Below are 16,479 nucleotides of genomic sequence, written 5' to 3' on the forward strand. Positions count from 1 at the left end.
GCCCCACGGCAAATTCCGTTTTAGGCCCCAAATTTTGGGGCCCAAAATTTGGCCTAAATTACCAAGATATATTAAAATGCCTCATTAATTAATGAGGAATTTGTTTTAGCTTAACAGGGCATGACCATGATAGATCAGAGATTTGGTCAACGTGGTGTTTATATGAGTATTTCCTTTAAACTGGGATACATTGCATTTAGTTGGCCAGGTTTGATGTCAGGGGGTCTTGGTGAAGGGGGGCTATAACCAAAGACCCTTTGGGGGGAGGATTCCCTCCCAGTCAAGAAGTCAAGGGCATAATCATGATGGATCTGAGGTGTGATCAACGTGGTGTTTATATGAGTATTTCATTTAAAGTGGAATCCTTTGTACCAAGTTTGGTGTCAGGGAGCCTGGGTAAAGTCGGCTATAACCAGAGATTCCATGGGGGGGAAATTACCTCTCAGTCAAGAAGTATTTGGTCCTATGGTTTCTGATCGTGTGCCTGTCTATATAGAAACCATACAAGTTGGAACCAAGAAAATGGCTATTAACCTGCAGAGTAAAGATGGGGAGAATTTTTAATAGGTATTAAGTTCAAAGTAATATGGGGCCGCTAAAAAGACAGAGGTGAATTCCAGGTTTCTCAACTTTTATTGCTTACATACTTAATCTGACATAAAACTTCCCAGTTACTGCCAATGGTTGCTTGGAAGTTTCTTTTAGCATGGCAAATCTATTTGGTATCAATTTTCATATATCCCTCTTGCCGCTTGAGATGACAGACCCAATGCAACAGTCCTTTTTTCCCGCAATGCTTGCCTCTACTAATTCCAATTTAAAAAATGGTGATTTGGCACATCCTTGCCCCATGACAGAAGTGGCCCTGTATGAACCTGTGTGCTGGTCCCTATTGGAAATATAAAGAAGACCCTCCTTTGAGAATATATCAAAGTGGGAAAGTGACTAGTGGGACATATAGTATAGTATATAAGTATAGTGTTTCCATTTTATGAGACAGATGTATTCATCCGATCTGCACTAAACCTGGAATTAAAAAGGAAAAAAACCCTCCCTTCCACCTACTGCATTTATTAAAGGCCAGGATGTTAATTCATTGAGGGGCTTATATGTCATTATTATGAGCTGCTTGCTGGTGCTAATGGCAGATAATATGTACATTTTTCCTTATTCCTGTGATGTCTAGATGGCTGGAACATGCTTCAGAAATGTGTCCGACACATCAGAAGAAAATCTGTTTTTAATCTGCAGTGGGACTTTACTTTTCTTGAAATGAATCTAAAAAAAACCCTTACTGGCTTATTCAAATAAAACATTCCTCTTTTCCGAGGTGAATCCATTCCAAGAAGCATATAACGAAAAGATTCCAAAGATCTGTCTCGTTCCTTACTTCTCCCTAAAAGTCAGATTATTTACGTATAAATTAGTCAGAGGCACAAATACCATCCCGTGACAGAAGCTGCCATCTTGGTTTGCTTAATTCTTAAAAATTAGGCACAGTTGAGAAGATAAAAAGTGTATTTTCTGTATTTGCTGACAAAAAGCAAAGAAAAAAAAGACTCTGGATTATTTCCACAAACTACTGTGTTTCTCATTTAGCCCTAGCATCTCTGGAAATGTTTAAAGATAATTATACTTTGGAACCTGGGATACCAATGGGACCGGGAAATATTAACAATTGGAAGGTAGACCATTGTTGCACAAATGTACCATAAATTAAAAATTAGGCTAATGTCACAATGGCAACTTTTAAGCAGCAATGAAAGACACTGGGGATTCCGCCCTGAAATTGGAATATATTACCAACTATTGAAGAATGCATTTGAGAGTTACCTATGCAGACTGATTAGGTCCCAAGAGAACCTTTAACCAAACAAAACCATTCCAGGATCTCAGAAGTCATGCTCAGACCTCCCAAAACATGGCATGAGCACCTGTATGTCTCTGGAAGGAACACTGGGATACAGTGCAAGAAATATGGCACCCTCTGTTGTCCCTGAGATACAGAACAGCAAAGTAGCTTATCTGAATCCTGGACTTCACTTGGGGTAGGTACATGGGCCAAATGACTAGATCATAATCTAATCACTGGGGTAATTGCTTGAATGATCTGTTACGGGGCAGTATATATGAGTCACTTAAATTAATTACAGAGTAATTATGCTGCAGGCCTAGTCATTGTTAGCAACCATTGACTGGTCAGCTGCTTCTAAGCAAACATCTTATTGGATGTTATGGTTGACTCCAACTGGGCAAACTTGGTTTCTTTTGCATATGGCAGTAGGGAGACTCCCTGACCCAACCGTTCACCCATTAGAGCAGGGGTCCAACCTTTTTTACCTGTGTGCAACATTCATTTGTAAAAAGAGTTGAGGAGCAATGCAACCTTGAACATTTTTTCTGGGGGTGCCAAATAAGGACTGTGATTTGGTAGCCCCCTATGTGGTCTGTCAGCTTATAGGGGGTTTTGTTTCGCAGTACACCAAGTTTTTATGCAACAAACTTGCCTCCAAGCCGAGAATTCAAACATAAGCACCTGCTTTTAAGACACTAGAAGCAAAATCCAAAGGGTTGGTGAGCAACATGTTACTAGCCACTGGTTGGGGATCACATTAGAGTGTGGCAGTGATCCTCAATTTTACATCCCCTGATTTTAAGTTTTCTCTAATTTTACATTGTTGTTTGTGGTCCCACCTATGTATTATGCATAAAACGATTCCCTGATTTTACACTTTCCTGGATTTGCATAATTTTTTTCTGGTCACCTGAAAAATGTAGAATGGGGGTTCTACTGTATAACCAGCATAAAGGCAACCATTGAAGAAATTTGCTATAAAGTAAACACAGACTGGAGACAAACCTCTCTGATTCCGTTAATATTTTAAATGAAGGCCTTTTTTGTGGGTGAACCTTGGAAAGGCAGCTGCATTTTGCTGGGTTTTTTTTTTATTTTTACTGGTGGTGCAGTACTGCCTTTCCACCATGTGTTCTCGTTCAACTGATGCAGCTGATTAATCAAACCACCCAATGAATGTATCATTGTTAGTAACCAATGCCAACCTTCCCTCTGAGCAATGGGTTGGGTTCCAACCAAGGCAGCGTTGATGTACAATATTTATCTGTAGTAATGGTGTTATTACATTTGTATCCTATGGGGGGGATGCTGTTAACCAGTGTGCTTCTGAAATGGTAACTTCAGTAGTTGGCTTCTGGGGTGAAGACATACAGAGTGGATTTTAGCCAAGATCTGCTCCGCGTGTCTGCACCCAGGCCGACACAGTGCCAAGGGTAACCATTTCTACCCTTGAGCAAGTCAAATGCGTTGGGTTATACTACTGGAATTTGCTCTTTTCTGGCTGAAGGTCCTTGGAATTATCCCCCAAACAGTAATCGGTTCATTTACAAACCAGATTAACTTTTATATGCTGTTTTTAATGTAAGTGCATCACTTATTAAAGGGGATAAATGATGTCAGTTATACTCTATGGGAGTGTTCCCCTCTGTGTTTGATATTTATTTTCACTTAATCATCAAGACTTTCCACTGGCATTGAAGCAAATATGCTCATGTGCAAACAAAGATTTACTAGAACGTTAGATTAATATTAACCAGGTGACTTTTCCACGGCAATTAATAGGACAAATAGCTCCCTATGGGCCAAGGTATATAAGCAAGTCAAGCGAGTTGCCTGTGAAGTGACATCCTGGGCACCCCTCCCATATCATGTACTGCCAGTGCTGCTTAGCAGAGAAAGGGGATAGGGGATAGTTTGGCTGATTTGTGCCTGTAGTTAACTTTCTTCCCTTTCTGCAGATGTTAAAAGTTTGCCTTTAACTCAATAACACATTTTCTGCAATGTGCACCCACAAATCTAGATAAAAGCAAGATGAAGATTGTTTTTGCGCATGATTGCTGCTTGTTTGCATGGCTGCCAATATGACAGAAATAGGGTGCTGGAGCCAGAAAGAAACTCAAGATGGGGTCATCAGAGGTTACTGAAAGGCAAAGTCCATTTGACCCTGTGGAAATGAGGCAGCTATTTGTATTAAGTCTTCTGGGCTCAGTCCAGTGCTCCAGGAAGAGAACCAAGAGTGCGCTCAGTGCCCATGCAAATATTTATCTTAACGTCACATTGACTTGGATTTAAATTCCACAGCAACCTAACTTGGCATGGCCTGAGGGCCCAAGGGGGCATATGGGTAGCAGGGCCAAGCAGCTAAACTTGGTGACTCACAGTTCACAAGCCTGTCAGTAAGAGTAATTAATTTCCTATTGCTCTGCTATTTGTGTCTAGTTGCCTGTCTGCTATTCTGTCTGCAGCTCCTTGCAGGTTTGCCCAGAGCAGGCCCTCAGCTGGGAGATAGGAAGCACTGGACATTACATCACTCAGGCCCTGTCATCATTTCTGCCAAACGCTTCTTGGCTCAGAGGTACAATTCCCATCACACTTAGTGCTGGACGGGACACTCATAGCAAGGGAGTGTTGTAGTGTTTGTGGTATTAGAACCCTAAAAATGGCAGGAAAATCTAAAACGCACAGTTAGTGTAGGACTAGGGGGTACGGGTACCCACCAGGGCTGCTGTTCAGGGGCCCGCAACCCCCTGGGTCCCCCAGCCCAAGCGTAACCTCTTAGCCCGCAACCCACTTAGTCCCCAGCCCCAGCTGTAATCCCTCTTAGCCTCCCTGTGCCCCCGCAGGGTGCGACGTGGCTGACCAGGTTGCCTGGGGCACCTGGCCGGCATTGCCTGGCACTGGCCATTAGCCTTAGATCCTTTAAGCCAAAGGTATTAAATGCACTACTTTCCAGCTCATGTGAACATCTTGACCAAGGATGGTCTAACAGTCCCAGGTTGTTGGAGGGTAGTGGCGGTAGTTGTGATTAAAGGCCAATTTTTGACATCCTGGTCTCTGCTTCTGCATAGATAGAAGGAAAGGGGGGAAGTGATTCTGCTTCCAAGACTGGCAGCGGTTTTGGGCTTCAGGAATCTGTGGATTAAAGTCTTTCAGCAGGTAGATTTTTCTTTTGTCTCTTTACTCAGCCCTCCTTGCCCTCACTTTAATCACAGATGACAGTTTCTCCTTAGCTGCCAGAGAACTGCCTCTTTCTCCATTTCCTTTTATCCTGTTTTATTCGCAGCTGACTTTGTTGAGAAATCAGTAGCATCGGCAGACAAGAGAAAGGCTTTGTCACTAAGCTGCTCAGGGCACAGGTTGGATTAATGCAGGCAGTTTGAGGCAGAGCATTGTGGGGAGTGAGCAGCACAGAGACTTCTCTACAAAAAGGTTCTGTGAAGTCACTCGGTAGAAGCTTCATGGGGCAGGCGGATTGAGTAGACAAGTTATCTGCATCATGTCTGAGCTGCATTGAAAGTAGTAATTATGCCACTTTATGTTGGACTTGCAGAACTAAAACACACATCAGCCAATGCTGAAATTATATTTGCTCCATTGATTTTCTCATCACATAACTTTTAATAATTAAGAGAAATATACATCCACTGACATTTTGTTAGATCTATATTAACAGACTTTATCTCAATTGGATTAGTACATAGGCCTACCAGTACTGATAAGTGGTATGTAGTAGGTTTTCAGAACAAACCCTGAGCCCCTTAAAAAAAAGGGGAGCAGAGATAGAGGTGCCTCTGTATTTTTTATGAGAAATACATCTAATAGTCCACAAATGTCTATGAATGTCAAGCAGTAAGTCCAATAAAGTCCACTGTGACAGAACAAAGAGTGTTGTGTATTGAGTGATTATTGTTTGACCTCCCACTGAAATTTGGCGCGACACAAGGGACAGAGGTGGAAGTTGGAAGGAGCTGGATACACCAGTTGGTTCTCAGCTACAAGTGCCTAACAAAGTAAGGAAACCACTTGTAAATGAGTGATATAGAATATATTTAAAGAAGCAGGTTCTTACACACCAAAGCTGTTTCTGAGTGAGTTTTAAGCCAAAGTTTCCACATTGCTTACAATCATTTATAAAAGTGCTAACATGCTCCATTGCCCAATAATTTGGGTACCATGTTTACCGAAAGAGATACTGTATAAGTGATTTGAATACTGAGGTACATTTGGCAAGAGCTAGAGTAACAAAGTTTCAAAACTAGTTTGTCTCAAAAGAAACAATGGCTAATGGGGCAGGAGTTGCTGTTGGAGTCTAAAGCTGGGCAAAGTTGGTGCCTGGACGTGAGCACGTGTACTGCGTGTCATCTCAGACGTGCTATTGGTAAACCATCTTGTAAGCACAGTACCGGATTGGCAAGCTTTGGATGCTGGCAGCCAGAGGGGCTGCTGTAAAATTCCATATACATAGTCACTATTTATTGGGCCTCTGGGGGGGGGGGGCTGTTTGGCCCTCTGTGTACAGGAAATGCCAGGGCCTATTTTGAATCCCAGTCCAGGCCTGTGTAAGCCGATCACATTGAGAATGGTCTGTCAATCTTGCTGGCGGGTTCATGGTACTTTAAGAGATGAGAACATAAAAATGAGCTGCAGCAAATCTTTGCTTCCTGCAATTCCAATTCTTTGGGCTGTTGGTCTAAACCAGTGATCTCCAACCAGTAGCTCGTGAGCAACATGTTGCTCTCCAACCCTTTAGATGTTGCTCTCAGTGTCCTCAAAGCAGGTGGTTATTTTTGAATTCCAGGCTTGGAAGCAAGTTTTAATTGCATAAAAACTAAGTATAGTGCCAAGTCAGCCTCCTGTAGGATGCAAAACCATCAAATAGCCAATCACAGCCCTTATTTGGCATCCATGCTTGTGTTGCTCCCCAACTCTTTATACATTTGAATGTGGCTCACGGGTAAAAAAAGGTTGGGGACCCCTGGTCTAAACAAACAGAACAACAGAATGTGGCCATCTACTTAAACAGTCAATTGCATTCTATCCGTCTCTTCTGTCTATAGGACAACTGGATGCCATTGATGGCCATCTTTAGAGAAAGAAATCAACTAGAGCAAATGATACCTTAATGTACATCCGTGGTTAAACATGCAAGGCCAAAACAGATTAGCATTTCTGCATCATCTAAATCTTCCATCAAGGATATAACTGGCCACTATCCAGAATGTAGAATGAAATCTTTGCTGAAAGGGATGCCACTCGTAGTACTTTAATCATCCTCGCAGGAATTCAATCAAAACAGTCCATCCATAAAAGGACAATGCCATAATCCACATTCTAAAAACAAAGTGCTCATTCTACTTTCTCTTTTCCAGTTCCGAAAGTGGTAATACTGTATATTCATACAAACCACAATACCATGGAATAGATGCATAAAATAGTTTCCAATCAACTTAACAAAGGCTTTTGGGTAAGAGAAAGGGTTTACTAAATGTGCATTCAACACAGAGAAAGGGACTTATGATGTCAAAGAATGGGAGCCATTTATTAAATCTTGATTTTTTTCTGCTTGAGGTTTTTAGGGGGGAAAACTCGAATTTTTCGTGGGAAAAAAACCTTGAATTTTTAGGGATTTATCATACTCAAAAATTGCTAAAAATCCAAAAATACTCTATCTTAAACCTCTCGAGGCCATGTATAAGTCAATGGCAGATGTCGGCGAAATTGTTTTTTGACATTGTGATCTGCACTGGATAATCTGAAAAATTTGGGGTTTTTCGTCCAATAAGGAAATAGAGTTTCCAGAGCGTTAATTGTGCAATTCGGATGATATTTTGTTGCTCTTTTTCTTTTTGGAGAAAAAACGTTGATAAATGAGTTCAAATCATGGAAGTTTGGTCAGATTTGTTTTAATAAAAAAAATTTGATTTGCTTTAATTTAGTAAATGTGGCCCTGTGTGTACTTATACAGCAGTCTGGGTTTTTATGGATTGACTAGGGAAAGTACTGCTGTGAAGCTCTGGCAAGAAAGCATTGCTTCCTGGGAAGGGTTACGTAGTGCACCATTTGCGTAAAAATCTGATCTTCACCTGATGAGCAGCTGTTGAGGCTTGAATCAACATAATACTGGCTCCCTCTAATTAAGTTGTTACTGGCTGTGTTGGAAGGTCGAGTATAATTGCTACATTGGCATGATGTAATTGAAGATTTTATTGTGCTTGGCCCTATATTTGCTGGATATTCGCATGCTACCCTATTGTTGCACATTAAATCAGTACCATCAGATTTAACATAATGGCTGTCTTCTTAGTGAATCAATATGGGTTACGCACATGTCGGTTGCTTATTTTACTTCTGTTTAGTGGCCATAGACTTTAGAATAAGGTGGTGTTTTATTAAAGGGGCAAGAAGAGTTCATTGTATAAGGCTTGCGCTAAAGATACTTTTTGTTTTAGTCACAAAAAGTTATCTGTTGAACAAAACAGGGCAAACTGGGAAACTAAAAGCTACTTTGTGAAGTAGATAATTAGATGACCAGTATACCACCCCCTTTCTTCACCCATTGTTGTGACTGTTTTGTTTGCAGGTATCCATTCTGCAGGAGGATTTTCTGTGCACTTGTAATCTGGTTGCTGCCATCCATTGCTGCCTATTGCAATTGTGTAAAAACACCAGCAGCATGTTTACACTATTCACATGATTGCACTAAGCAGCAATGTGCATGCTGTATTTTGAACAGAAACAGAGATGGGAGTTCACATCTAAAAACCATTACTTGCGCGACGGGTCTTCACAGCCATGATGCAATAGTTAATTTCAGTCAGTTGTTACCTACTCGTTTCATGCTCAGGTCCAGTTGCATGGAAATTGCACGGCAGCAAAGAAGTCACTATGTAAACCACAGTACAACCCCACTGAATAACAAGTTGCTGCTGAGCATAAGGGTCATGTGTTCACTATAGAAAACGCAGGAAGAAATTCTTTAACTGTATTAAAAAATTAAAGAGTAAACCGATATGTGTATTGGCTGAGTTCAGCAAAAGTGCAAGCTTTCACGTCCACTTGGGTCTCTTGTTCAGGCTTGTCAGAAAATAGAAGTTGACATGCAGGCACCCTACATTAAGTAATAAATTGTACTGCAATTAGGCTTAAACCTCAGTGCGAGGAAAGAAAGCAAATACCTAATCATTTTAGAGTGTGGGTGTATCGTTAAACCTTTTGACACTTGCAAACATAAATATAATTCGAATTTGGGGTTTTATTAGGTTTTTTTTTTTTAGTTCAGGAAATCATTTGTCCTCAGTTGTGCACTTTATTTATAAGGACATTCAAGGCCACTTAGCCTGTTACTAGGCAAAAACATAAGGTCCTGCAGAGAAATTGTTATATGACTTCTAATATCCTTAAGCTAATGGCCCAGGAGCAGTTTTTGGTTTTATTTGCCTGCACTTAAAGCATGATGCCCCTTTCATCATCTTTGTGGATCATATGGAAATCACCAGTATATAGAAATAGCATGGGAGATAAGAAACAATATCAGTAATGGGATGGCGTTCTTCATTGTAGGAATGCTGTTGTAACTCGTGCTAAAAATTCCCCTTTGTTATATAATGCTGTATTCCTCACCATAAGCAGTCATTTATTACATGTGGGGCAGGGGTAAAAGTCCAAAAACAGGTGTGATCTACCATGTTTTTTGCATTTGGGCCCTGCCCTAAATGTAAGGGGAAATTGTCCAGATCTCTGCTTTCCAAAGCAAAGTGAAGAGCTTAACCTGACTCCAGACACAAGTGCTTTTTAAATGAGCTTTTACTCCCCTTAGTTCTCTTGCACCTGGGTTTTCAGTAGACAAACTCTCTAGTCTTTTAGATTAGAGAATATCACTTGGTAGCAAAGGTTTCTAGCCTGTTTGTGGTGCATAAATAAATAAATGCATGAATATAATCCTTATATAGTGTGCCTTTTTGGAGACGTTAACGGTGAACAGCTTCACAATTCCACAATGTGCACTTGTTTGGATGTGGCACCAATTTTATAAATGATCCCCCTTAAGTTATAGTGCACCTATTTAGTCTGCTGGAATGCTTTTCAGGAAGACCTCATTTAGGTGATCATCTGGCTTAGGTCTTGTCCTAATGATAAAACAAAAGCAGCCAGTGATCTCCATGGGAAACATTTGGGCATTGCATAGTTTCCCTTACTTGCTGAGTTTTATTTGGATGGGTTGGAGAGATAATAACATTTAAACAAAGCCCTGGAAAAGAAATAAAATAAGAGTAACAATCTCTGCACTAATTTCATCTGTGTTTATGGATAAACAGAACAGAGAAATGAGATGAAATATTGTATTTTTCTGTTTGAGCAAGAGAGCAGCTGGGCTCGCTCTTACTAAGCCCCAAATAATTCCAGTCATTGTGGCAAACTTCTTATCGCGCAGGAGGTAAATCTCTGCTAAGACTATTATTATTTATACAGCAACCATAAGAAAAACTTCCATAGACATCTGTATAAATATCAGTGGGTGTAAATTCCAGCAGGGGTGACTGCGCTGTCACAGGCAGAATGTGACTTCTTGTGACTCGGGATATTTGTTCATATTTCTTTCATTTTATCCGAGTCCAGGAGCGAAAGTAACTGCAAGGCAACAGCCGCTCTGTCAGCATAGTTTGTGCAAACATCAGAGGTTAAGGCATCTCTCTCCTCCTCCTCCTTGGAAAATAAATAAACAGGGTTTTTAAGAGGGGCTGTTTGCTGCCTTTTCTTCATCTGTGGGATACCACTGTTTTCCTTGGCTCTTCAAGACTTCATGTCCACCCTTCCCTTAGCTCCAAACCAAATTGTTTCCTTTTCCAAATTGCCTTTAATTTTCCATTTTTTTTCTTTAGTGCTGATTTCACTGTCACATCTTCCAGTAATTCTCATTGTCCGAGACATATTGGTACCGGGGTAATTTGCGTTCATCCATCACAGTGAGTCCCTTAACAAATTTGTGAGCTCAGGTCACTAGATTGACAGAAACATCCTTCACGGCATCATTTTCATGTCTAAGCATTTGACTAGGACTTAAAGGTCACTTGCCTTCTAGTATCTGCTATTAGCAAATAATTCCTTTCTACTTTTGACAACTATTTCCGAGGGCCATGTCCATAAAGCTCTGTGCTTTGAACTGGATTAGGAAAGAGTGAAAACAACTTTCAAGGCCAAAGTACAAGGGACAAATTTAGAAATTACGGAGGCCTGGGAAAGTTCCAGCTCAAGGGAAAAAAACTGTATTCTAAAACAATGGGTTTTTAACTAGTAGAGTTAAGTCCAAAGGTGGCGATACACATAAAAATCCACTCATTTAGCGATATCGATCGAGGAAGTTCATGGAGAGCCCCACAAACGGGCCAATAAGCTGCTAACTCAGTCTGTCGCCATCTATTATCGGCCCGTGTATGGCCAGCTTAAAGCAACCGGAGTTTAATTAAAATTTTTTCACCACTCATCCAAGTGGCTTCTTCAGTTCAACTCAGTGGTAGGGAAATTCCCCGGCATTTGAACCTTTAGGGGTACTAAAGTCACAGGCATCCAATCACATGGTTCCAAGAATACACTTTCACACATCTGTGACTTTCACCCAACACCAGCTTAATAAGTTGGTTGATTGGATAACTTTACTACCCTCAAGGGTTTAAATGCCGAGGAATTTCCCTACCACTGAAACTGAAGAAGCCACACAGTTGAGTGTTGAACCGTTTTCAAGAAAACTCAAAAAAGTCCAGTTGCTTTCGACTTAACTTTACTAGATAATCATCCATGACCAGGATGAATGAGAATCTCCATAGACTTATGGGTTTGTAATTACATTTTTTGTTTTTCATCTGTCCAGTTTAGAATCATACATAGTAGTAGTTCTGGGGTAAGGGCACATGGGTTATTTCAGGTGTTTTATGTGCCTTGTTGTTCAAAGATTTGGCACCAAAAAAGTTCCCGGAAACCACCCTGAAAGACTTCTGTGTTTCCAGGCAACTACTGCCTTGCAGTTGATTTCTATGGGGCGGCAATGGAGTGGTCACGGGAGCTCTGCAGAAAGTGCCCTTTGTGCCATTACCCTTGTGTCTTTTAATTCTGTGATTTAATTTATCTTTATAATGAAACATTCTGTCACAGATATTTTCTTATCAGTATTATTCTTATAATAAAGGGGTCGTAGGCATTAAAAATAGGTTGAGTAACTTATATAGAGGTAATCGACAGTGGAATGTGATATATATAGCAACAGCAATTAGCAGTTTGCTTCCTTTTTTTCCATACATCTTGGCATTAAAGTTAGCCACACACGGCAAATTTCAGGATGTCTAACGGTCATCTGGCATGCAGAACAAGCCAGTATCACGAAAGAAGTTAAGGATGCCACGCCCGTTATTTTTGTGATGTAGTGACCTCCAACACATTAACAAATTGACATCAGCAGTCCAATGGGATTTGCTGAGGGTCCAGCACAAACATGATTGGACAATGATTGGACAATGCAGCCTAAAAGTAAACATATAATCCTGTCAATGGACCACTTATAGTGAGAAATGTCCCTGGCTAAACTGACTACACTAAAGCTGCTCAGATGATAATATCAGGTGGATGGCCCATAAATTTGTTGGATGACGATCATCTCATTGCCAAATATTTTCTCTAAAATATCTGATCAGCTTTTGCATCAAACAGGTTCTTCGCACAATATGGGGTGTTTGGACTTGTACACAAACTTATATGCACCAGTAAAGATGAAAATTGGCTGACACAAGTACTTGATTATTATCTCGAAGATGGCGCTAGGCAGCATCTTTGCATGCAGCATGGGTGTGTCAAGTCTAGTCTGAAAATAATATCTGTCTACAAAACCACTTGCTTTCAAGTTCATCTCCCCCCCCCCTCCTCCCCAACTAGCAGAATTTATAGGAACCTTATTGTCCTCCATGAATCCATCCCATGCTATTTTTAGTGGCAGGCTCAGTTTAATAGAGATTGATTGAAATAAGAAAGCCCCTTAGCCAAACAAAAGGCACTCACTGAGTTGCGAAACAATCATGAAACACTGAAGCCAGAATGTTTAAATTGCTGACTGCTCTCCCCTGTGTTGTAAATTGAATGATGTTCCTCTGTGCAACTGAAGCAGCTGCCTCCAATGTAGGCTTTTTATATGTACATATTTATTTATTGCCTAGTTTATAGAGAAGATTATAAATACGGTTGTACAATTTCTTTCTCACTCTCTGCTTGGCTGAGCCATTTTATCAACTTAGGGTTTGAATACAGCAAGGAAGATTATGACTTGTACAGCTGCTATATGCTATGGGCTGATCATATATGTCTCTTACCCTATAGGTGATTGGGAGAGATGTTTGATGAGGTCTCTGATCTCAAGCCATCAATTAAGACTTGATAAAGGGCCCAGTGTGGCCCAAAACATTGCCTTTTGAGCCAATAAAACCACATATTTGCAATCATAAAAATTAGGGATGCACCGAATCCACTATTTTGGATTCGGCCGAACCCCAGAATCCTTCTCGAAAGATTTGGCTGAATACCGAACCGAATTTGCATATGTAAATTAGGGGTGGGAAGGGGAAAATATTTTTTACTTCCTTGTTTTGTGAAAAAGTCACGGAATTTCCCTCCCCGCCCCTAATTTGCATATGCAAATTAGGATTTGGATTCGGTTCGGCCTGGCAGAAGGATTCGGCCGAATCAGAATCCTGCTGAAAAAGGCTGAATCCCGAACCGAATCCTGGATTCGGTGCATCCCTAATAAAAATCGATTAGTGTGATACAGCGAATTTTGGACTATCCTATGGCATGTTATGACCATAAACAGGGGGTCTTAGAGACCGTTTAGCATCTGACACCTGAAAAGGTACATTGATTACAGTTAGATCACTCTAATATATTGTGTGGCGCAAATATTGTACCTACAGATGCCTAATGTAAGGAATACAATCTCGCTGTATTAAAGGGGATCATGACAGATCACCCTTTTTGTATTGTAAATCTTTTAAGGATCCTTGTTAATAACTGTTTTACTTTTAATCCTGTAAAATATTATAAAACTGTATATAAAAAATGTCTCCATCTTATTATTACCTTTATTTAAAATTAAGATTTATTTATTTTTAGTTATGTTCCCATGACCATAAGGGGCCAGTGGTGGGATCAGATTCCAGGACAACTCACTTATGTGAGGGAGGCAGTTTGTTTTTTGGAATTTTGGACTTTTTTTTCTCAGTGAAGGGTAAAATGAAAGGGGTTAATACAGCTCTTTTGGTAAAAGTTTGGACAGTGATCAGCCTGATTGTTGACATGAGTAATTCTTGCTTAGTAGTTCTTTGTCCTAAATTAAGGTAATAATTGTCTTCATAAAGGAAATAGAGCAAATGTAACTTGCGGTGATTCATTTTAAATGATTCTTCTTGGAGTTCCATGCAGTTTGCCATAGAAATTTGCTCCCACAAAATATTGCTGCTTTTAAAAACTGGCCATGAGCATAGAAGAGCTGATAACCAGAACTCTATTCTAACTCGATTCCATTGACTATTCTTACTCCCAGAAAAACAAGCCAGCCAATGCAATTTCACACATTATTTCTTTGGGATGATTATATACAGACATCCCCAGAATGATTTCAGTGCCAGCCTACTCTTAAAAAAGGTTGGAAGTAAAAAAGTTGGAGCCCCTAAATGAATAATAAGCATAGATTTCTGTATGAGGTCAGCTTTGTGGAAATAGCCCACCCTCTTAATTTACAAATAGCTTCTGCCATTAAAGCCGGTAACAGGCCATCCATCATTTAAGGGTGCATGTAATTCAAAATAGAAACTGCACCAAGGCTAAAGCAGTGTAATTAGTGGCTAAATTGCATGTGACCAGATCATTATCAAACAGGTCAGGAACGAGAGCACATAAAATAATGCATGCAATTAGAATGTGGAACTCTAATTTGTATTAAATATAAAGTATTCTCTTAACATTAAAGCCAAACAAAAAAAGAAAATGGTTCTTTTTATATAGACTGACCATTGTTGTACTGCAGTATAGTGGATGTGATCTACTATTTTGCTAAAGCATTTGATACAGTATCACACAGAAGGTTACTGGTTAAATTAATGAATATTGGCCTGGAACGTAGTATTTGATAGAGAAATAGCTGAAGGATAGATTACAAGAACGGTGGTAAATATAACATTTTCTTATTGGACCAGTGTTGTTAGTGGAGTATCGCAGCGCTCTGTACTTGCTCCTTTGCTTTTTAATTTAGAGTCCTGCATGGAACCAATTTCTAAGACCCAAACCCGCAAACCGCCGCTGACCATTAAACAGGAAGTGATCGTGCTGCAAATCGGAAGTGCCATCATCAAAAGTGGGCAGGGACAGAAAAAAGGGTTTCCATACTTATATACATTGGTCATTTGTTCTGGGTAACCACTGAATTCAAACTTCAATAGAATCCTATCCTTGCTTGTTACAGTTTTGGATATGTGCATGCCTCTTCTGGATATATTAAAACATGCCAGAGGACAGAGATACTTGAAGGTGCAGCCATACAGCTCTTAGAGAAAATGAACACAAAATGGTCCTTTTTTTTATTAAACCCAGGTTGATTGCTGCTCCTTATTTCTTGGAAATAGGCAATGCTGTTAGTTTAGCACATGTTTTCCCTGCACAAAATGCGGTACAACGCAACACAAGGGGACGTGCTGATGTAATTACTGACTATTTACATCAGAGGAGAGAACATTGGTGTCAAGTGATTGATGTGTATACTCAGTAGATGTTTTATTGCAGTAAAACACAATATATACCCTGCAGAAATGAAGAGGAATGCCCTCCGGGGACTGCAGACTCCTAGCTGTATCCTAGAAGAGTTGGGTCCCGTGGGAATGTAGAGAGTGAGGAAGAAGTGGGAATATGGGAGTGAAATAGAAGGGAGTGAAAACACAGAGGATAATATATCCGCTAATTAGCTAACTGAGATGGGTATCAAACACACTAAGAGGAGGAGGAGGCAGGCTTACAGATTTTGGTTTAATTGGTCAACTCCTGCAATCAGAAAGGACACAAACACACAGCAGCTGTCCCCATACACCTCCCTCTTCTCAGGCTAAACCCCTGGGAACATTCCGTGTACTGTATATGAAACAACTGCCAGTATTGTAAATGTGCAGCCAGTTCTGCTACAATCGCTGAGTCGTTCTAATTGAGTCAACGGTTTAACACCTTGCCTGCCTTCCAGAATCCTTCATATTAGGACTTATCTCCAATTTGTACAAGCCTCAGAATCCTTCGGAGGGCATTTAAAAACAATGGTGGTTCTTTAGGCGTAGGAAGTGACTGTGCGCCTGGTGTTGATTAAACTGGCTAAGGCAGGAATCCCACTTTTATTGCCAAGACATCTGTAAACATTACATAAATATAACAGCGCAGATTTTTTTTTACTTTCCAAAATGGGGCGAAAAAAAAACAGGGCTGACAAAATCATTACTATCAAAGATAATCCTACAGAAATAAAAGATGCTCTGGGATGTTTATTTAAACACTTTTATAATAGGTTTAGAATTCTGACACTTCCAGCTGTCGTAAACTACTTGTCCCAGAAT

The 16,479-nt window shown here is 40.3% G+C and overlaps 1 long non-coding RNA gene across 1 annotated transcript in view; it reads left to right on the top strand.

The window, feature by feature from the left end:
• The window catches only part of LOC121397009, a 396,274-nt gene extending 393,719 nt beyond the window's left edge, over positions 1 to 2,555 (top strand). The window contains exon 5 of the long non-coding RNA XR_005963331.1: positions 1,187 to 2,555. This is a non-coding gene — a long non-coding RNA (uncharacterized LOC121397009). The remainder of the gene's footprint in view (positions 1 to 1,186) is intronic.
• Positions 2,556 to 16,479: the final 13,924 nt, after the last annotated feature.

The sequence above is a fragment of the Xenopus laevis genome, chromosome 8L (genome assembly GCF_017654675.1).
Source record: "Xenopus laevis strain J_2021 chromosome 8L, Xenopus_laevis_v10.1, whole genome shotgun sequence".
In the NCBI taxonomy this organism is placed as follows: domain Eukaryota; kingdom Metazoa; phylum Chordata; class Amphibia; order Anura; family Pipidae; genus Xenopus; species Xenopus laevis.